This window comes from Schistocerca piceifrons, chromosome 5, assembly GCF_021461385.2.
Source record: "Schistocerca piceifrons isolate TAMUIC-IGC-003096 chromosome 5, iqSchPice1.1, whole genome shotgun sequence".
Taxonomy (NCBI): domain Eukaryota; kingdom Metazoa; phylum Arthropoda; class Insecta; order Orthoptera; family Acrididae; genus Schistocerca; species Schistocerca piceifrons.
In genome coordinates this window covers 94,682,975-94,708,363 of record NC_060142.1, presented here as the reverse complement: position 1 = coordinate 94,708,363, position 25,389 = coordinate 94,682,975, and the positions used below count along the sequence as shown (strand labels likewise).

The following is a 25,389-nucleotide window of genomic DNA, read 5'->3' as shown; positions in this document are numbered from 1 at the left end:
ATTTTTATAAACAAACTTATCCCATCGTTCAGTAAGGACTTTGTTTTCAACTGCAATCAATCGTGATTTGAAGAGGAAACGCATATAAAAGGAACCCTGGAAATTAGAGATACGAAGAAAGTTGTATCGTGATTAACAAACATTCGAATACAAGTATGCTGACTGTTGTGGATGGTATATTGGCTGGAAGGTTATTTATTGATTTATTATGCTGCGAGAAGTTGGTGCTCTGCCCCCTACGATTATTTCTTGTGTGCGTGCTTTTGCAAGAGCAGTAGAAAATATTCATGTCGCAGCAAGCAAGAGTGGGAAAATGAGCCTATGAGAACTACAACTATGGTATGACTACCGCTTCTCATCAATAGCTCGTCAAAATAACTTGCTTTTTCTTGATTTCTGGTCTGTGTATAAAGATTATACACCTTCAGAGCAAAACATCCCTCCTATAAAGTGTGTAATACTGCAGTCCAAATGGTTCAAATGGCTCTGAGCAGTACGGGACAACATCTGAAGTCATCAGTCCCCTAGAACTTAGAACTACTTAAACCTAACTAACCTAAGGACATCACTCACATCCATGCCCGAGACAGGATTCGAACCTGCGACCGTAGTGGTCGCGCGGTTCCAGACTGAAGTGCCTAGAACCGCTCGGCCACGTCGGCCGGATAACACTGCAGTTCATACCACCTGGAAGCACTACATAAATTCAGGCTCAGGACATTATTTTTTTCGTCTCTATAAAACATTATCGCACGATCCGTAGCTATGCCTTAAAGGACAGCCAGTTCCACTATAAAGCTTCACGACAAACTGTTATCATTCGGTTGCATCCCATCATATTCCATCTGTTCACATCACCTCGTTATACCAGTATGATTCCATATCCATTGTTTAAGAGTGGACATCTATCTGAATGGCCTGCACAATTTATAATTCCCAAGGAGTTCACCTTCGATCTTGACGGTGCAAACCTTTGTGATCTCTGTGGCGCACAATTTTTCATTTGGTGTTCATGGTGCAACTTAATGGTCAGTTTTGAACATTTCTTGAATGTAGACGACGTCCATTTTGTGAAATGTTCTACATGTACCCCATAGAAGTTTAATATCTGCACCTCACGGATATTCATTTTCTGTCGCCCCCCTGACGCACACGGTGAGTCATTAGCAGGTAAAATTTTCCTGTCAAAATCATAACACAACACTTTCAAATGAGCCTTACTAAAGACTGAACTTACGACCTCGCACTCAAGGGGTTCCTTGTAAGAGACTGTACCTTACACGCAACGGAAATGCTTGTAAGAGTGAGACAATGTTGTAACACATTACTTATCGCTATCAATGAATTGCGGACATATTCGAAGTAGGAGACACTCTTTTCCTAAGTAGATTGCATAGTCACTAACCGGGGGGACCGGCCGCTGTGACCGAGCGCCTCTACGCGCTTCAGTCCGGAACCTCGCTGCTGCTACGGTCGCAGGTTCGAATCCTGCCTCGGGCATGGATGTGTGTGATGTCCTTAGTTTGGTTAGGTTTAAATAGTTCTAAGTTCTAGGGGACTGATGACCTCAGAAGTTTGTTCCATAGTGCTTAGAGCCATTTCGAACCGTGGGGAAATCTTGACACCCATTCCCAGCTCCCCTCCAAATTTTGTATTTGTGGTGTTTTTCTTGTTTTTGCTTAACTTTGTGGACTCGTGGTTGATTTTATCTTCGCTGCTCGTCATACTATCTCACGAGCCTTGACAATAAATCTGCCGAAGGAATGGTGAGTCTGTACGAAGTTTATAAAGTCAATACTTTTTCGCATCGGTACGGAGACTACGCCTATACACTGTGGGGGCAGTTAGCCGAATGAGCACACTCACACTCATAGCCGCGTAACCCTCAGTCGTCACGTGGTGTCGGCCCCCGGGCCCTGAGCAAACGACCTCTCCCGCCGGCCTCGACACGGAAAAGCTCGTTTCTCCGCCTCTGATGCAGCGTTAGCGGCGTTACCCTGCTGGATAACTCCATTTCTTGGAGCCTCGTATTTCCTCAATTACGCGACGCAGACGAGCGAGAATCTAATTTCACGGAAAATTGCCAGTATCGAAAGATGGAACGCCGGTGCTGCCTGCCGTAAATGGTGTAGTGGATGAGCGCGCTGGATGCGCCCCTCCGTAATTTTCCGGCGAAAGCATAATCCGCCGCTCCTGGGCTTCGCGCCTCGCGGCTACACAGCTCTGCACGCACGGCCAGCACTTTTGACAACTGTCCCTCAAAACGGTCTACTGGCCACCAGTGTCTCTACAGCACGAGCTACTTCCGCGCGCTCAACAAGGCACCTATATACTTATATGGATATGGTGTCCGTTCTTTCGAACATTTCCAAAAGAACAGACACCATTGATGATCTGCAGCCGTCTAGAACGAAATTAGAATTATATTAATACCTTCAGCTGCTGACGGGTGTTGATATATATCAACGAAGAGAGGTGGAAATGTGTGCCCTGACCGGGATTCGAGCCCGGGATCACCTCCTTACATGGCAGACGCTCTATCCATCTGAGGCACCGAGGGCATAGCGGATATTGTGACTGCAGGGAATATCTCGCGCGCGCCTCCCGCGAGACTCACACTCGCATTTTCAGCTTGTATATCCACACACTACATTCGCAGTGTCCCACCCCAACACACTCATTACTCGTGGAAGACATTCTTATCAAGTCCCGTAAGTGTTCAGAGAATATGTGTGAAAAGGTCATGACCGGTGTTGCCAGAACTGTATACTTATATGGATATGGTGTCTGTTCTTTCGGACATGCCCTCGGTGGCTCAGATGGATAGAGCGTCTGCTATGTAAGCAGGAGATCCCGGGTTCGAGTCCTGGTCAGGGCACACATTTTCACCTGTCCCCGTTGATATGTATCAACGCCCATCAGCATCTGAAGGTATTAATATAATTCTAACAAGGCACCTATGCTGTCTCAGTTCTCAATAAAAGATCTTAGCCCTCTATCGCTAACACGAAAACAGTGTAGGAGTTATAGACTCTTAATGGTAGCAAGCGAATCCACCACCAACGATGTACCACATGCAGATATATACTGTTCAAATGGTTCAAATGGCTCTGTGCACTATGGGACTTAACAGTCCCCTAGAACTTAGAACTACTTAAACCTAACTAACCTAAGGACATCACACAACACCCAGTCATCATGAGGCAGAGAAAATCCCTGACCCCGCCGGGAATCGAACCCGGGAACCTGGGCGCGGGAAGCGAGAACGCTACCGCACGACCACGAGCTGCGGACTATAGACTGTAATATGGCTACCCTACCTATTTGTTTTATGCAACCCGCAACGCCTTCAAAAACCACGTGCTATATTTTCATACTCTCTCGCTCATTACGTACAAACTATTAGTTCCACAGGAAATATGAGCTAGACCTTTTCGAACGAAATTTAATGCTCTTAAATTTTTTTACTGGGATACGTTTGCGCTACAGGCTGCAGTTTTCGAATTATTCAAGAAAAACGTACAAAAATTACCTTCAATCGCGGTTTTCTTCAGTAACTCGAAAACTGTGGCCTCCAGCGAAAACGTATCCCAGGACAAGGCCCTGTCCATTTTTTTCTCTAGGACTATGTAGTTTGCATGTAGCGAGGGAGAGATCATGAACATCTTGCTCGTGATATTTGAAAGTGGTGTGGGTTGTATAAAAACCAGAGGTAGGGGACAGTTGAATCACCCTGTGTTCAAATTCAAATGTGTGTGAAATCTTATTGGACTTAACTGCTAAGGTCAACAGTCCCTAAGCTTACACACCACTTAACCTAAATTATCCTAAGGACAAACACACACACCCATGCCCCAGGGAGGACTCGAACCTCCGCCGGGATCAGTCGCACAGTCCATGATCGCAGCGCCTTAGACAGCTCGGCTAATCCCGCGCGGCACACCCTGTGTAGTATACAGATTTTATTTAACACCAGAATATTTATAGACCCGATTAGGGTCTGGCCACTCCAAATGGTCTAGGACCACAGTTACGGGGTGCTCCATAGATATCCTATTTTAGAGGTTGTTTATTTCACATGAATGAAGATAGAGACTTGGGTCAAAATATAACTTACACATAGTACTACTAAGTTTTTAATTTCAACAGAAATGCCAGGGTGTATCTTTTACTTGCCTCAACATTCCGACTGGGATACGTTTTACAACTACCTTTAAGATCAAAGTTTTAATTTTCCTTTCACAAATGTTAAATGTACCCTCCACAGGACATACAACACAACAGTTTCACAATTTGAAGAACGAAGCGGTAAAAGATGTACGTAATCCATTGCAGGCGAGATTTCAGCAGATATAACACATTTTGCAAAATACCAATTTTGACGTCTAGAGAACGTAATTTAAGTAACAGTAACAAACTTAGATTACGTTATTGAAAACCCATATGAAAATTAATTTCATGTGACATATTACGATTGTGTGCTGGGCCCTGCCTCAAACTCCGGTCTTACTTTTAGCAGGCAGTACCCCAAAGATCTCCACAGGTACTTCGAGTCCGCATCTGGTGGTCTCGCGGCCGCGTTCTCGCTTCCCTAGCATGGGGTCCCGGGTTCGATTCCCGGCATGGTCAGGGATTTTCGCCTGCCTCGTGATGACTGGGTGTTCGTGTTTACCTCATCATTTCATCATCATTCATGAAAGTGGCGAGAGTGGGCTGGGCAAATGTTGGGAATTTGTACGAGCGCTGATCACCGCGCAGCTGAGTGCCACACAAACCAAACATCATCATCATCATCATCATCATCATCATCATCATGTACTTGGAGTGCACACACGCTTATTCCCATCACTTGCTTCACACGCCAACTCTTTCCATGCAATAAGGTCGGCTTTGCAGCAAGATAAGTTTCTAATGTGGTACCAACTGAATTAATTCGTGCACGTGTCCATGTGGTAGCGCTAAGTACAGCTCCAGAGCTTGGAGAACTGTAGAGAAAGAGGAAACTGACCAAGTAATGGTAAGTACGGAACTGTACTTCTCCTAGTGATCAGTGTGAGGCAGTGAATACATATAAAAGAATAAACTACCGATGAGCAAGTCTCATTTGCAAGTCACTTTAAAAATACAGAAAAATAATTTTGAATACCTTTTAGTTTCTTTGTGTGTGAGTAAAATAAGGATTTATGATTCGAGTAGAAGACACTTTAAGATAGCCGCTTAGCCCACAGATTAATTATATATTTTTCGCTCATTGAAAAAGCAATATTTTTCTTGTTTTTGAGTAAGACGAAATTACGGATAAGTGTGTTCGTGTAATAAGCCGCAAACCTTCAGACAGCAAAAACTCATTCTTCTGCGAATTTATCTTCCTCTCACTCAAGAACAAGAAAACCAAAATGTAAGAACGAAATTACACCTGATATTACACCGCAGAGCTCGACAAGAAAAGAGAACACAGCAAGCTGCAAAATAACGGAAGATGGCTGAAGTAGAGAGGATATTAGGTGCTAATAGCTTTTCATAAAAAAAAAGAAACCTATTACGTCCAATGTACACTACTGGCCATTAAAATTGCTACACCAAGAAGAAATGCAGATGATAAACAGGTATTCATTGGACAAATGTATTATACTAGAACTGACATGTGATTACATTTTCATGCAATTTGGGTGCATAGATCCTGAGAAATCAGTACCCAAAACAACCACTTCTGGCCGTAATAATGGCCTTGATACGCCTGGGCATTGAGTTAAACAGAGCTTGGATGACGTGTACAGGTACAGCTGCCCATGCAGCTTCAACACGATACTAGAGTTCATGAAGAGTAGTGACTGGCGTATTGTGACGAGCCAGTTGCTCGGTCACCATTGACCAGACGTTTTCAGCTGGTGAGAGATCCGAAGAATGTGCTGGCCAGGGCAGCAGTCGAACATTTTCTGTATCCAGAAAGGCCCGTACAGGACATGCGGTCGTGCATTATCGTGCTGAAATGTAGGATTTCGCAGGGATCGAATGAAGGGAAGAGCCACTGGTCGTAACAAATCTGAAATGTGACGTCCACTGTTCAAAGTGCCGTCAGTGCGAACAAGAGGTGACCGAGACGTGTAACCAATGGCACCCCATACTATCACGCCGGGTGATATGCCAGTATGGCGATGACGAATACACGCTTCCAATGTGCGTTCACCGCGATGTCGCCAAACACGGATGCGACCGTCACGATGCTGTAAACAGAATCTGGATTCATCCGAAAAATGACGTTTTGCCATTCGTGCACCCAGGTTCGTCGTCGAGTACACCATCGCAGGCGCTCCTGTCTGTGTCAAGGGTAACCGCAGCCATGGTCTCCGAGCTGATAGTCCATGCTGCTGCAGACGTCGTCGAACTGTTCGTGCAGATGGTTGTTGTCTTGCAAACGTTCCCATCTGTTGACTCAGGGATCGAGACGTGGCTGCACGATCCGTTACAGTCATGCGGATAAGATGCCTGTCATCTCGACTGCTATTGATACGAGGCCGTTGGTATCCAGCACGGAGTTCCGTATTACCCTCCTGAACCCACCGATTCCATATTGTGCTAACAGTCATTGGATCTCGACCAACGCGAGCAGCAATGTCGCGGTACGATAAACGGCAATCGCGATAGGCTACAATCCGACCTTTATCTATGTCGGAAAAATGATGGTACGCATTTCTCCCCCTTGCACGAGGCATCACAACAACGTTTCACCAGGCAACGCCGGCCAACTGCTGTTTATGAGAAATCGGTTGGAAACTTTCCTCATGTCAGCAAGTTGTAGGTGTCGCCACCGGCGCCAACCTTGTGTGAATGCTCTGAAAAACTAATCATTTGCATATCACAGCATCTTCATCCTGTAGGTTAAATTTCGCGTCTATAGCACTTCATCTTCGTGGTGTAGCAATTTTAATGGTCAGTAGTGTAATTTTGTCTCTTAGAAAATTTGTTCAGGATATGTTTGGACTGCAGCCTTGTTCGGAAGTGAAAACAGACGATAAACAGTTCATAGAAAACATAACACACTGAGGTGACAAAAAATCATGGGATAGCGATGTGCACATATTCAGATGGTGGTTGTATCGCGTACACAAGGTGTAAAAGAACAGTGCATTGGAGGAGCTGTCGTTGGTACTCAGGTAATTCAAGTGAAACAGTTTCCGACGTGATTATGGTCGCACGACGAGAATTAACAGACTTTGAACGCCGAATGGCAGTTGGAACTAGACACATGGGGCATTCAGTTTCGGAAATCGTTAGGAAATTCAGTATTCCGAGATTCACAGTGTCAAGTGTGTGTCGAGAATACCAAATTTCCTGCACTACCTCTCGCCACGAACAACGCAACTCCCGTTGGCATCTCTTTAACGACCGAGGGTAGTGGCGTTTTCGATCAGTTGTCAATGCTACCAGACAAGCAACAACATGAAATAATCACAGAAATCAATGTGGGACGTACTGCGAACGTTTCCGTTGGGACAATACGGCGAATTCTGGCGTTAATGAGCTATGGTAGCAGATTACCGCTGAGAGTGCCTTTGCTAACAGCACGACATCTCCTCGGTTCATAACAATAACGGCTGGACCGTAGACGACTGGAAAACAGTGGTCTGGTCAGATAAACCCCGATTTCGGTTGGCAAGAGCACATGGTAGGGTTCGAGTGTTGCACAGTCTCCACGAAGCCAAGGACGGAAGTTGTCCACAAGGAACTGTGAAAGCTGGTGGTGGCTCCATAATGGTGTGGGCTGTGTTTACACGGAATGGACTGGGTCTCTGATCCAGCTGAACCGATCATTGCCGGCCGCGGTGGTCGTGCGGTCCTAGGCGCTCCAGTCCGGAGCCGCGCTGCTGCTACGGTCGCAGGTTCGAATCCTGCCTCGGGCATGGATGTGTGTGATGTCCTTAGGTTAGTTAGGTTTAATTAGTTCTAAGTTCTAGGGGACTGATGACCACAGCAGTTGAGTGCCATAGTGCTCAGAGCCATTTGAACCATTTTTGAACCGATCATTAACTGGAAATATTTTCGGCTACTCGGAGATAATTTTCAGCCATTCATGAACACTAGTGTCCCGAATCAACGATGGAATTGCGACTGCTTTGAAGAACATTTTGGACCGTTCGAGGGAATGATGTGGCCAAGCAGGTAGCTTGACATGAATCATATCGAACTGTTATGGGACATTACTGAGAGCTCAGTTCGTGCACAACATTCTGTGCCGGTCATACTTTTGCAATTATGGACGACTGTAGAGGCAGCATGGCTCATGTTTCTGCAGAGGACCTCCAGCGACCTGTTAAGTCCATGCCACGTCGAGCTGCTGCACTACACCGTTAAAAGGAGATCGGACACAATAATAGATCTCATGACCTTTACCACCTCACTGTAAAAGCTTCTGAAATGTGGCGCTATAGAAGACATAATGAATCTATTTGAGCAGGAAAGAAATGCACACCAGAATATGACTAAAAGAAGTAAGACAAATTCTGTGGCATCAAGGAATAGTTGATTTGGTAACAGTGCGCAGTGTGGAACGAGGTGGGGGAGAATAAGAATTGTAGAGGGAGACCAAGAGTTTCTTATAGCAAGCATGTTTAAATGGATGTAGGTTATGGTAATAATCAGTGATGAATAGGCTTGATTAGCATGGAGAACTGCCTCAAACCAGTCTTGGTATTGAAGGAAACTACAACAGTAAAGCATAAAAATTTATCGCTGGAGGTCGTATTTGTTAAATTTTAGTTTTGAGTACATAAGCGCGGTATAGTTTCAGGAAGGATTTAGGAAACACGAGAGTAACTGATCGCGAAAAAGAAACTTATGCTTTGGTGGTACGCCTGTTAGCACTTGCCTTCTTCAGCAATCGGGAAACGATAGGCGGTTAGTATACACTGAAGAGCCAATGAAACTAGTACTACTGCCCAACATCGTGTAGCGCCCCCACGGGCACGCAGAAGTGCCGCAACACGACGTGGCATGGATTGAACTAATGTTTGAAAAACTGCTGGAGGGAATGGACATCATGAATCCTGCAAGGCTGCCCATAAATCCGTAAGAGTACTAGGGGTTGGAGATCTCCTCAACTGGATGTGACGAGGCATCCCAGATATCCTCAATAATGTTCATGTCTGGGGAGTTTGGTTGCCATCTGAAGTGTTAAAACTCAGAAAAGTGTTCCTGGAGGCACACTGTAGCAATTCTGGACGTGTGGGGTGTCTTCTCCTGCTGGAATCGCCCAAGTCCGTCGGAATGTACAGTGGACATGAATAGATGCAGGTGATAAGACAGGATTCTTACGTAAGTGCCACCATCCAGAGTCGTATTTAGACGTATGAAGGGGTGCCATATTACTCCAACTGCATACGCCCCACACCATTACAGAGCCTTCACAAATTTGAACAGTCCCCTGCTGACACGCAGGGCCCATGGCTTTACGAGGTTGTCCCCACACCGCTGGCCACTGGTGGCCGAGCGGTTCTAGGCGCTTCAGTCTGGAACGGCGCGATCGGTACGGTCGCAGGTTCGAATCCTGCCTCGGGCATGGATGTGTGTGATGTCCTTAGGTTAGTTAGGTTTAAGTAGCTCTAAGTTCTAGGGGACTGATGACCTCAGATGATAAGTCCCATAGTGCTCAGAGCCATTTTAACCATTTTTGTCCCCGCACCCATAGACGTGCATTCAAATCAAATGGTTCAATTGGCAAGAGGGAGTACGTTTTTCATTACGTTTTCATGTTAGTTTCTGGATGGTTCAAATGGTTCCGAGCACTATGGGACTTAACATCTGAGGTCATCAGTCCCCTAGACTTAGAACTACTTCAACCTAACTAAGCTAAGGACATCACACACATCCATGCCCGGGGCAGGATTCGAACCTGCGACCGTAGCAGAAGCGCTGTTCCGAACTGAGGCGCCTAGAACCGACACGTCCATTCGCTCGATACAATTTGAAAAGAAACTCCTCCGACCTTGCAACATATTTCCAGTCACCAACAGTCCAACGTCGATGTTGACGGACCCAAGCGAGGAGTGAAGCTTTGTGTCGTGCAGTCATCACGGGTACGCGAGGGTGCCTTCGACTCCGAAAGCCCATATCGATGATGTTTCATTGAATGGTTCGCACGCTGACACTTGTTGATGCCCCAGCAATTTGCCGAAAGGTTGTACCTCTGTCACGTTGAAAGACTGTCGTCGGTCGTCGTTGGTCCCGTCGTTGCAGGATCTTTTCCCGGCCACAGCGATGGCGCAGATTTAATGTCTTACCGAATTTCTGATATTTACGATACACTCGTGAATTGGTCGTACAGGAAAATCCCCACTTCATCAGTGCTCGGAGATACTGCGTCCCACCGCTCGTGCGCCGACTATAACACCACGTTCAGGCAGTAACCGATCTAACAACTGCGCCAGACACTTGCTGTCTTATATAGGCGTTGCCGACCACAGCGCCGTATTCTGCCTGTTTATATGTCCCTGGCAAAATTATTTACTTCCTGCCTGCACTATGCTTCAATCCCACTATCGTGGAAGAAGGCTAAGATTATTTTGATACACAAGAAAGGACGTATTGACAATATTAAAAACTACCGTCCTATCAGCTTGCTCTCAATTTTGTACAAAATTTCCACAAAGGTCATGTTAAACCGAATTAGTTCCACCCTAGACTCAACCCACACAACCTATAGAACAAGCAGGATTCCGAAGCAATTTTAGCACTATTGACGACATTCTGACCGTAGTGAAGTGATAAGCAGAGCGAATGAATACCAACTGCCTCTCTGCATTGCCTTTGTTGACTTTGAAAAGGCATTTGACTCCGTTAGCCACGTAGCTGTCCTCCAAGCTTTGAGTGAGCAAGGAGCGGGAGCAGCATACATTGAAGTGCTCAGGAAAATCTACGAGAATTCTTCAGCTTATGTTAACATCGGCGAATCAACTCAAGAATTCCGCATCATGAGGGGTGTCAAGCAAGGCGATCCCATCTCCCCAAACTGTTCTCTGCTGTATTGGAAATGGCTATGTCAAAGCTGAGCTGGGAAGGTAAGGGAATTAGAATTAGTGGAAGAAGGCTTACCAACTTGAGATTTGCTGATGATATTGCCCTTCTTGCCAAAGACTTCGCAGAGCTCCAAAACTTAGTTACAGATCTTGCATCGGAATGTCAGCTGGTTGGCTTGAACATGAACCTTTCCAAAATAAAAGTAATGTCCAACAAATGGGTCCCAGCTGGAGATGTGAAAGTCAAGGACAGTCTACTAGAAGAGGTCAGTGAATATGTCAACCTTGGCCAGATTATAAATATGCAGGGAGACATAAGGCCAGAAATATATCGACGCATCAAGCTTGGCTGGCAAGCATTTGGGAAGGATTCAACAGTATTCATATCAAAAATGCCAGTAAATCTGAAGAAAGCAGTATTTGATCAATGCATTCTTCCTGTGATGACGTATGGCTGCGAGACATGGACACTGAACTCATTTACAAAAGGGAAACTTTTGTGGACTGGGAAGACAGCCAATCCACGAGGACGGGAGGCTGAACGGCACGCGTTTAAGCTCACGCAGGATGGCGTGAGGTCTGGAAAATGACAAGGTCTTTATAGTAGCAAAAATAGTACGTAGCTTCTGGAATACTTAACTTTAATCCATAATTGGTGAACATCGGTCTGACGGTACATGCATCACAAGATAAATAGTAATTGATAACGGCGCCTTGCTAGGTCGTAGCAAATGACGTAGCGGAAGGCTATGTTAACTATCGTCTCCGCAAATGAGAGCGTAATTTGTCAGTGAACCATCGCTAGCAAAGTCGGCTGTACAACTGAGGCGAGTGCTAGGAAGTCTCTCTAGACCTGCCGTGTGGCGGCGCTTGGTCTGCAATCACTGATAGTGGCGACACGCAGGTCCGACGTATACTAACGGACCGCGGCCGATTTAAAGGCTACCACCTAGCAAGTGTGGTGTCTGGCGGTGACACCACAGAAACTTAGGACAGCACAGAGAGCCATGGATAGGAAAAGGGCAGATGACATCCGGTCTGTGACGAAGGTTAATGACATCTTAGAGACAGTAGGTTCCTTGAAATGGCAGTGGGCTGGCCACGTCGCAAGAAGAAAAGACAACAGATGGACGAAGCAAGTACTGGAGTGGAGTCCGAGAGAGCACCGGAGGCCTAGAGGAAGACCACCAGACAGATGGGACAAAGACATCAAAAAGATCACTGGTAACACCCACCTGGCAGAGAACTGCCCAAGACCGTCCCACTTGGAGAAGACTGCTGAAAGCCTACCTGAATCCACGACTCGAAGAGGCCACATCATTTAATGATTGAATTGGCTGCTGCTGCTGATGATGATGATGATATGTCCCTGTATAATACGCATGCCAGTACCACTTTCTTTGGCGCTTCAGTCTGTTATTCGCTGGAGGTTCTATTTGTTAAATTTTAGTTTTGCGTACATAAGCGCGATGTGGTTCCAGGAAGGATTTAGAGAACCACAGTACGAATGCCTATAGAGTAACCGATCGGGGAAAAAGAAACTAATGCTTACACCTGTTGCCTCTTGTGTCGATCAACATTGGAGAAGCGATACGTGGTTAGCGTACTACACAGAGCAGGCAGCGCACTGACGTCAGGTTCCGCGCTGCTGTAAACAGACCGTTCCTTTCGTGGCCCCGCCAGTAGTGAAGCGTCCCCAGCGGCCGCTATCGCGATGGCGCGGTGACCCAGCTCACCGGCCGTCTGAAGCCGCTCTCCGCCTGTTCTCAGGCTGCGGCGGGGGAGTCTCGGCGGCGCGTGCTGTCTCGCTGAGCGGCGGGATAAACAAGAGCCCCTCTCCCTACTGGGCCGTTGTTGCAGCGCCTAGCGCCTAGCTATATAGCCAGCCGCGACACGCCGGAGGCACGTGCGCCTCCCATTATTACCGCGCCGTAACGGGTTTCCGGCGCTCCGCTCCGTAGACGTAAAAGGACGTTAAACAGCTCCGGCCGGTCCCGCTAGCCGGCTTGGCTGTGTGGGAGCGGCGAGACCGGAGCTGGCACCGCTGCCTCGCGTCGCACCTCTCTCTGCTGCTGTCACTGCCCAGCGTCTACTGGCGGGTTAGCACCGTTCTCTGTCAGCCAGGAAGGCACGAGGTTACTTTAACACCGTATTGCTAATGACTGCGGCCATTCTTCCTCAGATGCTCTCATATTTCACTGATGTAGGCGTCTATCTTCCAGATAAGAAACATTTGCTACACTTTCGCGAGTTTACGAGGTCTGCTCAAAAAACTCCGGAACACTGTCCACAAAATTTTTCTATGCTAACCTTTTACGTATTGTGCGTAGCCTCCTACAAAATACTCTCATCACAATTGATTCACCGCTCCCAACGCCGTTTCCACTTCCGGAAGCAGTCTCTGTACGCCTCTTGCCGGATCGCGCGAAGCGCCTTTCGTCCTTTCAACGAGGTTTTCAATTTTGGAAATAAAAAAAAAAAGCCCGCAGGAGACAGATATTTGAGAGTACCGAGGATGAGTCATTTCGTTTTCTGTGCAACTGTCACGCACCAACAGGGATGAATGTGCGGGTGCGTTATCAAATGGTTCAAATGGCTCTGGGCACTATGGGACTTAACAGCCATGGTCATCAGTCCCCTAGAACTTAGAACTACTTAAACCTAACTAACCTAAGGACACCACACAACACCCAGTCATCACGAGGCAGAGAAAATCCCTGAACCCGCCGGGAATCGAACCCGGGAACCCGGGCGCGGGAAACGAGAACGCTACCGCACGACCACGAGCTGCGGACGGTGCGTTATCGTGGTGCAAGTGCCATCAATTATCTCCCCACATTTCAAGCCGTTTCCTTCTCACATTTTCTCGCAGGCGTTGCAACAAGTCATGTCCATTATAATTTTCCAGGCTGTTCTGCCGTGGTCGGTTGATAAGTTTTATGTCAATACAAAACGTTTCGTCCCCGTCTGCAGGAGTCATCTTCAAGGGGGTCCGTAGCTCGATGGAAGGTCCCACACACCCACTGGCTCGCTACTGACTGCCGCTAAAGTCCGTGTCAGCGCTCCCGCGCCGCGGCGTGACGTCACGTGTTTTGAAAACGTCAGTGCAATTGGCCGCTGTACGTTGCCGTCGATCGCCGTTGCCATCACCCAGTAGTGGACGGGTGGTACCCATCTTCTTCAACACCGGCATCCATATATCGTTTAATTTCACGCCCTCTTCCTTCCGATTGAAATTATTAGGGTGTTTAGCGATTTCGATTGCCTCCCTGTAGAGCCTTTCGTAATATCCAAAAATCCCATGCAGCTGTGGAGATGTTTATGTGGGTACCACTAAAAGAACTGTTTCAAAACGTTTAGAAGAGCACAAGAGCAATTGTAGAAGAGGAGAAACGGAACGATCAGCTGTTGTGGAGCATGCTTTCCAGCCAGGAAACCACCATATTCGTTTCGAGGAGACACAAGTACTAGCGGCTACAAGCGGGTATTACGAAAGGCTCTACAGGGGGCAATCGAAATCGCTAAACACCCTAATAATTTCAATCGTAAGGAGGAGGGCGTGAAATTAAACGGTATATGGATGCCGATGTTAAAGAAGATGTGTACCACCCGTCCACTACTGGGTGATGGCAACGGCGATCGACGGCAACGGACAGCGGCCAATTGCACTGACGTTTCCAAAACACGTGACGTCACGCCGCGACGCGGGAGCGCGCGGACACGGAATTTAGCGGCAGTCAGTAGCGAGCCAGTGGGTGTGTTGGACCTTCCATCGAGCTACAGACCCCCTTGAAGGTGCCTCCCGCGCACGGGGACGAAACGTTGTGAATTGACACAGAATTCATCAACCGACCACGGCATAACAGCCCGGATAATTATAATGGACATGACATTTCCGGCCGTGAAAGTCTACATTTTAGTTGCAGAAAGTCCCGTTATTACCATCGATTAACAGTTTGTCGCTGTCGCACGAATTCATGATGAACTAATCCTTCAAAGTGAAAGAAAATTATCAGCATGGCTTTGACATTTGACCTGACCCGGTGAGCTTTTTTTGGTCGTGGAGAATCTTTCCCAACCCACTGTGAAGATTAAACTTTAGTCTCAACATCGTGACCGTAGATCTACGTCTCGTCACCAGTTATGATTCTCTTAAGGAACACCTCCTTCTCATTTGCGCGATCCGAAAGCTCTTCACAGATTGCGAGGAAGGTCGTTCCGATCTTGACTCAGGAGCCGTGAGACGAACTTGGGGGCTACGAGATGCATTCCAAGATGATCCAACTGAAACGTTACATTCTTCTGCAATCTCTCGGACAGTCAGTCGTCGATTGGCGCGCCCAATTTCATTGACGTTCCTGACATGAGCGTCGAAGGGTGTCGTACACGACAGTCATCTTTAACTTCCGTCCGAATATTTTTAAACCGTGTCAACCGTAACACCGATTACGGCTTAAGCACTCGTGACCGTAGGCTTCCTACTCCATTTCGTGTGTCTCTGTAAAGATTTTTTTAAGTTTCACGCAAAATTTAAAGCATAAGAGTTGCTCCTCGAACTCTGCCATCTAGAAAATTTGCAATCTGTGCGACACAACGTTCTGCTCAATACAGCACTAAACAATAACTAACAGACATACAACAATGAAACTTCCGGCAGTTAACACATTAAACACAGGCATGTGCAGTGATGCCAATCGCATTTCGCTCAGTTACACCATTCTCTCGAAATTACGAATGTTGCGGAATTTTCCAAACAGATCTCGTATTATTATTATTATTATTATTATAGACCATTCTCCCATTAGACCGCTCGGCTAATCCCGCGCGGCGTTTACGTTCTTCCTGCCACTTTGCCCCATACTGTTTTTGTTTTGGTTGTTCTGATGTAACTTCTGTCTGTCTAATTTGTTTCTGAACGTGTCTCTTTCTAAAATGTCGTTGGTCTTACGTTCTTTCAAAATTCTTTCCGTCAAGGTTCCGAGTTCGTAGACGACATCCTTTTTGACAATCGCTTTTCTGATAGTCTGTTGCGACGATCAAAGAATTTCATTCTCATTTTCATGTCAGTGTCAATGTTTGAAAACTTTTCTATTGCTTTGATTGATTTTAGCCTGTAAGCATCTTGGGTATCTCTTGGTCGTAAAATTTTCCAAATGATCTTTCTCTGTTCTTTTTTGATTTCTTCAAGTTCGCGTTTTCTTTAAACTCTCAGTGTTTCTCTTGCGAAGACGACTGTTGGTTTTATGACTGAGTAGCACTGCCGAAGCTTTGTCTGTCTCGACAAGGATTTATTGTTGTAGAAGTTTTGGACTAACCCTAATGCTTTCCTTACTTGTTACAGACGACTCTGGGGATCGATGAATTCGCCGAGGTATTTAGAGTAAAATGGCTCTGAGCACTATGGGACAATTTCTGAGGTCAATAGTCCCCTAGAACTTAGACCTACTTAAACCTAATTAATCTAAGGACATCACACACATCCATGCCCGAGGCAGGATTCGAACCTGCGACCGTAGCGGTCGCGCCGTTCCAGGCTGAAGCGCCTAGAACCGCTCGGCCACACCGGCCGGCGTATTTACTGGACCCTGTTGATTTTGTTTTCAGAATCGCCATTTCTGTCTTTTAACATACGAATTCAGTTTTCTTGCTAATTTGGTTTCTGTTTGCATTTCTGCTTTATTCAGGTGACAAGATTATCATTATTATTATTATCATTATTATTCTAATAATAAAACTATAAAGCATCTTATTTGTACCATCAAAATATTGGCAAAAATTGATTGTAGGTGAAATTTTTGGAGATTTGTGGTAAAGTCCTATGGGACCAAACTACTGAGGTCATCGGTCCCTAGGCTTACACACTACTTAATCTAACTTAAACTAACTTACGCTAAGGACAACACAAACACCCACGCCCGTGGGAGGACTCGAACCTCCGACGGAGGGAGCCGTGTGTACCGTGGTAAGATTGCTCATAACAACTGCTTGTATACGGCGATCTCCAAAACCACCAGACGAATTTTCGTGGGATGTTCACAGGTAACTTGAGCGTAGCTCGAGGCAACACGCAGGTTTTATTTCATCAAAATCGGATCACGGAAAAGAAAGATATCTCGATTTAATGTTTCAGGAGTCACCTCAGCTTAGCAGTTCGGATGTCAAAATCATTATGGCGTAGTACATCAAAAAATCAATACATGGGTCTGTTAGTTCTTTTACGTCAGTGAAGGAGTATTTTCGAAAGTACGTCAGTGGCAAAATTAAGCACTGCAATCAGATCTTTACGAGTACAAACTACCGTAGAATTTACTTGGCTAAAAAATACTACTCAACCACGATAATATATCTCTTCGCCGCTATCGAAAACATGTGTTGACGTCACAGTACATAAGTACAGTGGCGACAAAGGAAAAGGAGTCGCACTTTCAATGTTTTCAAGTCATTTGTGCCGAACGAAGGGTCCTCACTACTAGCTGCAATAGTATTGTGGTCGACTAGTATGGATTTACCCATATCGCTTTGTGTATTAGTAATTTAACGAAATCTTTTTTTCTTCTTTTGACAGGTATTATTTATATTTCTTCGCTAGGAAAAACGAGTTTTATTAAGTTTGCTTTGCGATTTTAGAGCGTACTGTTACATTTGAATTTCCTTTTCTTTACGAATAAAAATACCTAGAAAACGGTCAAGCTCTTCTCCACACACTAGAAGGGCTAAAAGACAGAGGACTGTGCGGTATCAAGAATCCAATGAGGACTGTGAGCCGGCCGCGGTGGCCGTGCGGTTCTGGCGCTGCAGTCCGGAACCGCAGGACTGCTACGGTCGCAGGTTCGAATGCTGCCTCGGGCATGGGTGTGTGTGATGTCCTTAGGTTAGTTAGGTGTAAGTAGTGCTAAGTTCTAGAGGACTTATATGGCCTAAGATGTTGAGTCCCATAGTGCTCAGAGCCATTTGAACCATTTGAGGACTGTGAGGCGAGACTCTCTGCAGATCGACAACATCAGGCTTCGGAAAATCTCGAAAACGAGATGTGAAGTGACTCAAGAGAGTCATGGATTACTCCGTTCCTCACTACATGTTGTAAATAAATCGTCCGGCGACAGATACTGATACACATGCAAAGCCAGGGTGGGCCGCTAATAATAATAATAATAATAAAACAATAACAATTATTATTATTATTATTATTATTACAATTATTGTTTCTTCACGTTTGGGCCCTAATGAACCACGCTAATTAAAACAAAGGGCATTTTCCAGTTTTATTTTTGCTTTTGTTTGCGTCCACGCTATTGTCATTCTCTCAGAATGGTCTTTTCTCCTATCGTCATCCCAAGTTGTTTTATTCTTCCGGTTTTTCTGCCAGGCCAACTGTCCACTAGCGAATTATCTGCCAAGCTTTTATTTCTGAGCTATGCATCCTTCACTTCCTTTTTTACTGAACCCATCTACTTTGTTGGTTCAAAATTAGCTTTAATGAGACTTTCATATAATTGCACATCTTGTCTTGTTAGTCGCATTGATTACAGAATTTCAGTGCGCCTTTAGGTGAATTTTTATTACTATTCTAACCACAAAACTTCACATAATTGTTTTATTCACATTCAGTTATCTACACAAAATGAAAGAAATAACTTATTGCTAGCTTAAATATAATTGTTTTGTTCCAAGATACGTGTTGTTTCGTTGCAGTATTTACTTTTATGCCTCCTACGTTTCATGCACGTCCATGGATGCTGTGTAGTCGCTTACGGACTGACTTCTACGACAATAATTTTTACTTAACCGCAGGCAACAACTCCTCAGAATGACACTGACAAACAAAAGGGAACTGCGTAAAGATCTTTGAGCATTATATACGTAATGCACTGACCGAGATGAAATCGAATACCAAAAGAATACAATTAGAATCACCAATTTTTCCCATAATTTGTTTCACGATTTTATAAAAGAATAATAATTTTTGATCTGATACAAGAGCAAGGAATCTGGAAGAAGAGACCAACATCGGAATTATATAAATACACAGACAATATTACGGATACAACAAGGAAAAGAAGAATGTAGTTCTACGAACATATCCACAGGGTGAAAGGAAACAGAATTTCGAAGCTAATTCTTAAAGTCATCAACTCAGGCAGGGGAAAGGCAAAATGGATAAAAAAGTTGAAGAGGACCTCAGACAAGCGCACGTAGCAGTAAACGATGCAGAAAATAGGACTGACTTCAGGAACATCATCAAAAAACATAAATTTGACACCCCAACACAGAAGAGACCAGGATGCAAATGGACAGCGGAGCGAAAGTAACAACACAGTGAACACATGAAGAAAATCGTCATAATGGAATTCAAGTTCAAACGTTCTCTTTAAATGGGAATAACCGAAAATAATAATAATAATAATAATTTTTGATCTGTAGTTATCTTTCGCCAGTTTGAAAAAAATTCGCTTCCCTATATTCAGCCTAAGTTTTAATTAACAACTGGAGATTTTTTTTTGGTGGAGGAAGGGCATTGTCTAACAGGCATTCTCGATAAGGCTCAAAATGGCTCTGAGCACTATGGGACTTAACTTCTGAGGTCATCAGTTCCCTAGAACTTAGAACTACTTAAACATAACTAACCTAAGAACATCACACACCCATTCCCGAGGCAGGATTCGAACCTGCGACCGTAGCGGTTCCGCGGTTCCAGACTGTAGCGCCTAGAACCGCTGGGCCACAAAGGCCGGCTCTCGATAAGGGATAATAGTTTGAGTAGTGTGCCGAACGACTCAGTGCCATCACTAGGGTAACTGGCGCGTCAGCCAAGCTTCACCTTTGTATACAGAGAAGTCACAACGCAAAATGTTCAAATGAGTGTGAATTTTTAAGGGACCCTAGACTTACACACTACCTAAACTAACTTATGCTAAGAACAAAACACATACAGTGTGTAAACTTTTAGATGGCAGACCTCTCCCTAGTCCTGAATCGGTAGAAGTCGGTAAACGTCGGGAGGCTTCGTTAGGCACGCAGTTTCGAATGCTGCCAACATTACGTAGCTGACTGTGTTGGACAAGGTAGTCATTGTCGTCTGCTTCGTTAATGTTTTGCGCTGTACCGTTCTACGTGTTTTTATTGTGCAGTTGTGCTAAAGATTATCAAAATGAGTGAAGAGGCAGTTGCTTTTTTTTAACACGTTTGCGAAACGTGTTGCGAATAGTGTTAGTAGTGAAGAAATAATTGAACAAAACGTCATGCCTGACGCGGCACTTTTTCACGCATCTCGATGTTTACCACGTCATATCTTCAAATGGTTCAAATGGCTCTCAGCACTATGGGACTTAACATCTGTGGTCATCAGTCCCCTAGAACGTAGAACTATTTAAACCTAATTAACCTAAGGACATCACACACATCCATGCCCGAGGCAGGATTCGAACCTGCGACCGTAGCAGTCGCGCGGTTCCGGACTGAGCGCCTAGAACCGCTAGACCACCGCGGCCGGCCACACGTCATATCTCCTGAATTATATGTCGTAAAGAGACATAAATTTGCCGGCGCATTTACTGATATATGTGGATACTGTATGCGAAATATATTGCGATTAGAGTTAATATTAACGAAATAATACATTAAAACGTCATGCCTACTGCGGTAGATTTACGGTATGTACTGAGAAAATGTAGTAAGCGACAACCTTTTTCCCCTTTCATTATTTTGTGGGGGTTGTCAGCGAGAAAAATTTTCGTAAAGGTTTGAAATTGTATGTAACGTTTGTTGCTAGTCGCTAAGTGCTCTCATTCTCAAATAGTGGATGCATAAATCTGGGTATTTTCCTGCGGTGGCATCTTATTGTTCATGACGTCATATCGCCTCAAGAATGTGTCTTATTTCTTTTTTTTCGGCTAGGAACCTTCGTGGGCGTACGGAGAACAAATCACCAAAATTTCATCGCAATCGGATGAATGGTTTGGGAATGCACAGAGGGCAGACATACATACATTAATTTTTGTATATAGAGATTGACAGTTACGTTATACTATATCACCTGTTTAAGTTGATTTAAATTTTATAATTAATAGTTTAACATTGCGGGGAATGAAATAAAATGGAAAAAAAAGTGTGAGCAATGTGAATCAATCCCGAGTCCGCTGCATGACAAGCCTTTACTTGCTCAATTGCGTTACGCATGCTACAGTGACCTAACTCTTGAAACATTGTCCATTACTCTTTTCGGGCGTTCGGAGAACAACACACCAAAGTTTCATTGCAGTCGGATGAGTGGTTTGTGAGCGCATAGTAGACAAACATACATACATTCATTTTTATATATATATAGATTTTAATGTACATGACGATTTCAGTTTCGTTCATGAACAACATTTAAAGCGAGTTTTACTTCCAAGCCTTTCGTCTGCTTTCGTGTGATCATGACGCGCAATTTGCAGTGGCAGCACTGCATTTGGTAGGCGTGCCTTGTCCCCCCCATCGGCTCCTCTCCCCTCGCCAGCCAATGCTTGCTTCCTCCTCTCCCCGCACTCCCCTCATAACTCTGCCGTCAGTGACATTGCACCTCGAACCGCGCGGCCACTCCGCGCCACAGTCACAACCCAAGAAAAATGCAGAACACTTGGAGAGGATAAACGGTTGGTGGAGGGCCTGGCGAACGGCAGTTGACCCTCAACAAGTTATTGAGCATATATACGTGGAATGACCCGTTACTGTAACACGATTGCCGAAGAAACACTGGAAGCAGTTATATCCATTAATTTATGTGCACGGGGTTATTTAAAATGGTACGACCACATAAAATCAGTGGTAGGAAAAATGCCAGGTTCTTTCATTGGAAGGTTCCTAAGGGAATACAGTCCCGTCATGACAGAGGTAACACAGTAAGTAGGCTGTTTAGGTTTTTATGTTGGTAACGCCACGTAGCGCTCTATATGAAAATCACTGGCTGTGCTGTGTGCAGTCTGTGGCTGGTTAGCATTGTTGTAATATTCGCTATAGTAGTGTTGGGCAGTTGGATGTGAACAGCGCGTAGCGTTGCGCAGTTGGAGGTGAGCCGCCAGCAGTGGTGGATGTGGGGAGAGAGATGGCGGAGTTTTGAGAGCGGATGATCTGGACGTGTATCAATCAGAAAGAGTAAATTTGTAAGACTGGATGTCATGAACTAATATATATATATATATAATGGCTTTTGAACACTATTAAGGTAAATACGTTGTTTGTTCTTTATCAAAATCTTTCATTTGCTAACTATGCCTATCAGTAGTTAGTCCCTTCAGTAGTTGGAATCTTTTATTTAGTTGGCAGTAGTGGAGCTCGCTGTATTGCAGTAGTGGCGCTCGCTGTATTGCAGTAGTTCGAGTACCGAACTACTGCAATACTGTGAGGTAAGTGATTCATGAAAGGTATAGGTTATTGTTAGTCAGGGCCATTCTTTTGTAGGGATTTTTGAAAGTCAGATTGCGTTGCTCTAAAAATATTGTGTGTCAGTTTAGTGATGATCGGAATAAGTGAAGTGAGAAATGTCTGAGTACATTCAGTTCTGCTCAGCTGTTTGAAAATCAAATAACGTAAGGGGTTTACCAGCACCGTAATTCAATAATTTTTCTAAGGGGAAGGGGACGTTTCATCACATAAAACCCTCGATTTAATATTGCTCCTCACTCTGGCACACTTAGCATGTAGATAGATAGGGGTACTGGGAAGAGCAGCGATTTTCATCGCAAGTAAGCGCGAAGGCGTGACGGCAATTCTTATCGAACTCCAGTGCCAGACGCTAAAACAGAAGAGTTGTGCATGACGGAAGGGCTTACCGTAAAAATTACGAGAACGTGCTGTCCTAGAAGGTTCAACCAGTATATTGCTTAGTTCCACGTATCTCTCGTGAAAAGATATGCAGAATCACAGGTAGGCTTACCAACAACAGTTATCCCGCGCGCAGTTCGCGAAATGGACCAGAGACAGTGCACTTGAAGTGCCGTCTGCCACACACTTATCAAGTTGGCTTGCGGAGTATATGTTGACAGAAGTATAGATACCTGCAGAAGTCGGCTGTTGGGGATTGCTGTCCGCAGCACGTCGCTGTTCGCACGTGGAGCTGGGCGCCGGTGGCGGCGCGGTCTGCGACTAGGAGGCGCTCCTCGTCTCCACCTGCAACAACAGCTCGGCTTATCTGAGGCTCCTGACAGGTGCGCGATACGACACAGCTTGCAGATATCACAACCAAACAAAACCTCGTCATGCTGTGTCACGTTCTCTCGTTGTACTCGACTACGACAACATGCTAGAACTGTACCAGCTGTGCAGTCTAATTAAAACAAGAATTGTGTGTAGTAAGTTCACTGAACACTATACAATAACAATAAAAGATAGTGTTTCTTCCTCATTCCTTGTGGATTGACAGCAAGTCTCGGTGCTATTCGATTAGAATACGGGGTGACAATTATTGAACTATACGATAAAAAATCGTTAACTTCTGAACGGTTTGCGTTAGTTCGTCCAAACCGCACAGTTGGCCGCGGGGCACGATGGGAATTAGTATGCGCATGTACGGTTCTGGCAATGGCCTTGCCGCAGTGGCTACACCGGTTCCCGTGACGTCACCGAAGTTAAGCGCTGTCGGACGTGATCGGCACTTGGATGGGTGACCATCCAGGCCGCCATGCGCTGTTGCCATTTTTAGGGGTGCACTCAGCCTCGTGATGCGAACTGAGGAACTACTCGACCGAATAATAGCGGCTCCGGTCAAGAATACAATCATAACGACCGGGTGAGCGGTGTGCTGACCCCACGCCCCTCCTATCCGCGTCCCCTCCCCCCCCCCCCCCCGAGGATGACACGGCGGTCGGATGGTCCCGGTAGGCCACTAGTGGCCTTAAGATAGAGTGCATGTACCGTTCTATTTAGCGACGAAGCACAACAAGCGAAATAGGAGCATTTGTGGGACTGAGAATGCACATTTCGCGATCGAGAAGTCTCTCCACTCTCAACGGGTGACTGTGTGGTGTGCAATTTCCAGTCACGGAATAGTCGGTGCAATATTCTTTGATGGCACGGTGACTACCAAAAGGTACGTGAAGGATATGGAAGAGGATTTCATTCCCACTGCCCAAAGTGATCCTGATTTCGACAAGGTGAAGTTAATGCAAGACGGAGCTCGACCCTATCGAAGCAGGAAAGTGATGTTCTCAAATGGTTCAAATGGCTCTGAGCACTATGTGACTTAACTTCTGAGGTCATCAGTCGCCTAGAACTTAGAACTAATTAAACCTAACTAACCTAAGGACATCACACACATCCGTGCCCGAGGCAGGATTCGAACCTGCGGTCGCTCGGCTCCAGACTGTATCGCCTAGAACCGCACGGCCACTCCGGCCGGCGTTTGATGTTCTGAAGAAGCACTTTGGGGACCGCATTCTGGCTCTGGGGTACCCAGAGGCCACTGGCATGGATCTCGATTGGCCCCATATTCTCCGGATCCGAACACATTCCACGCCTTTTTGTGGAGCTGTATTAAAGACAAGGTGTACAGCAATACCCCAAAACCATATTCGAGCTGTAAACAGCCATTCAGGAGGTCATCGACAGCATCGCCGTTCCGACACTTTGGCGGGTTATGCAGAATTTCGCTATTGATCTGCACCACATCATCGCCAGTGATGACAGGCTTATTGAACATGTTAATACGTAAATCCGAGTATCTGTAGTGACGCTTACATTTGAATAAAATGTGTGCACGCCGCGGTCTGTAATTAATTTACGTATTTTTTCATATAGTTCAATAATTGTCACCATGTAAGTACTTCGTATAGCCCTACTTACCAATATCGTGCTTTGCCTAAAAGTTCAACTACCACGACACGCACCAATACAGAACGGTAGTCATAAATAAAGAAGAGTATGTAGCGTTTCACCAAATACATAGTGAGCCTAGTACAGGTGGATGTGGCCCGGTCCTCTTGGCAAACTCAAAACTTGGTCAGGGTCGTAGCAGTATCGTGTTCACTCTGGAGAAACAGGGGCGGTAGTAACGGCTCACACTCCGGTATTCTAGCAAGCGGAGCGCTGTCGCATGTTTTTTTTTCTTTTTTCTTTTTTGGTTCCTCAGTCTTCTAACTGGTTTGATGCGGCCGGTCATGAATCCCTCTCTTCTGCCAATTTCTTGATCTGAGAGGAAAACTTGCACTCTGTGTGCTCAATCATTTGTTGAGTGTACTCCAATCTCTTTCTTCCCATGCAGTTTTTATCCATTAAGCAGCCTATTGTCCCACGGAAGCTATTCCCTGATGTATGAAGACATGTCATATCAATCTGCCCGTCGTCTTGTGAGTGTTTTCCTCATGTTCCTTTCTTCGCGGATTCTGCTGAGCACCTACTTAGTCAA

At 45.4% G+C, this 25,389-nt stretch overlaps 1 long non-coding RNA gene and 1 other non-coding gene across 2 annotated transcripts in view; one reads left to right on the top strand and one right to left on the bottom strand.

Annotated features, from left to right (window-relative positions):
- The first annotated feature begins 2,803 nt into the window (after positions 1-2,803).
- Positions 2,804-2,878, top strand: Trnat-ugu. The gene has a single exon. It is a non-coding gene; the product is annotated as a tRNA-Thr (tRNA).
- A 20,161-nt stretch (positions 2,879-23,039) lies between these two features.
- The window catches only part of LOC124798253, a 129,475-nt gene continuing 127,125 nt past the window's right edge, over positions 23,040-25,389 (bottom strand). Inside the window, exon 3 of the long non-coding RNA XR_007016929.1 lies at positions 23,040-23,156. This is a non-coding gene — a long non-coding RNA (uncharacterized LOC124798253). The remainder of the gene's footprint in view (positions 23,157-25,389) is intronic.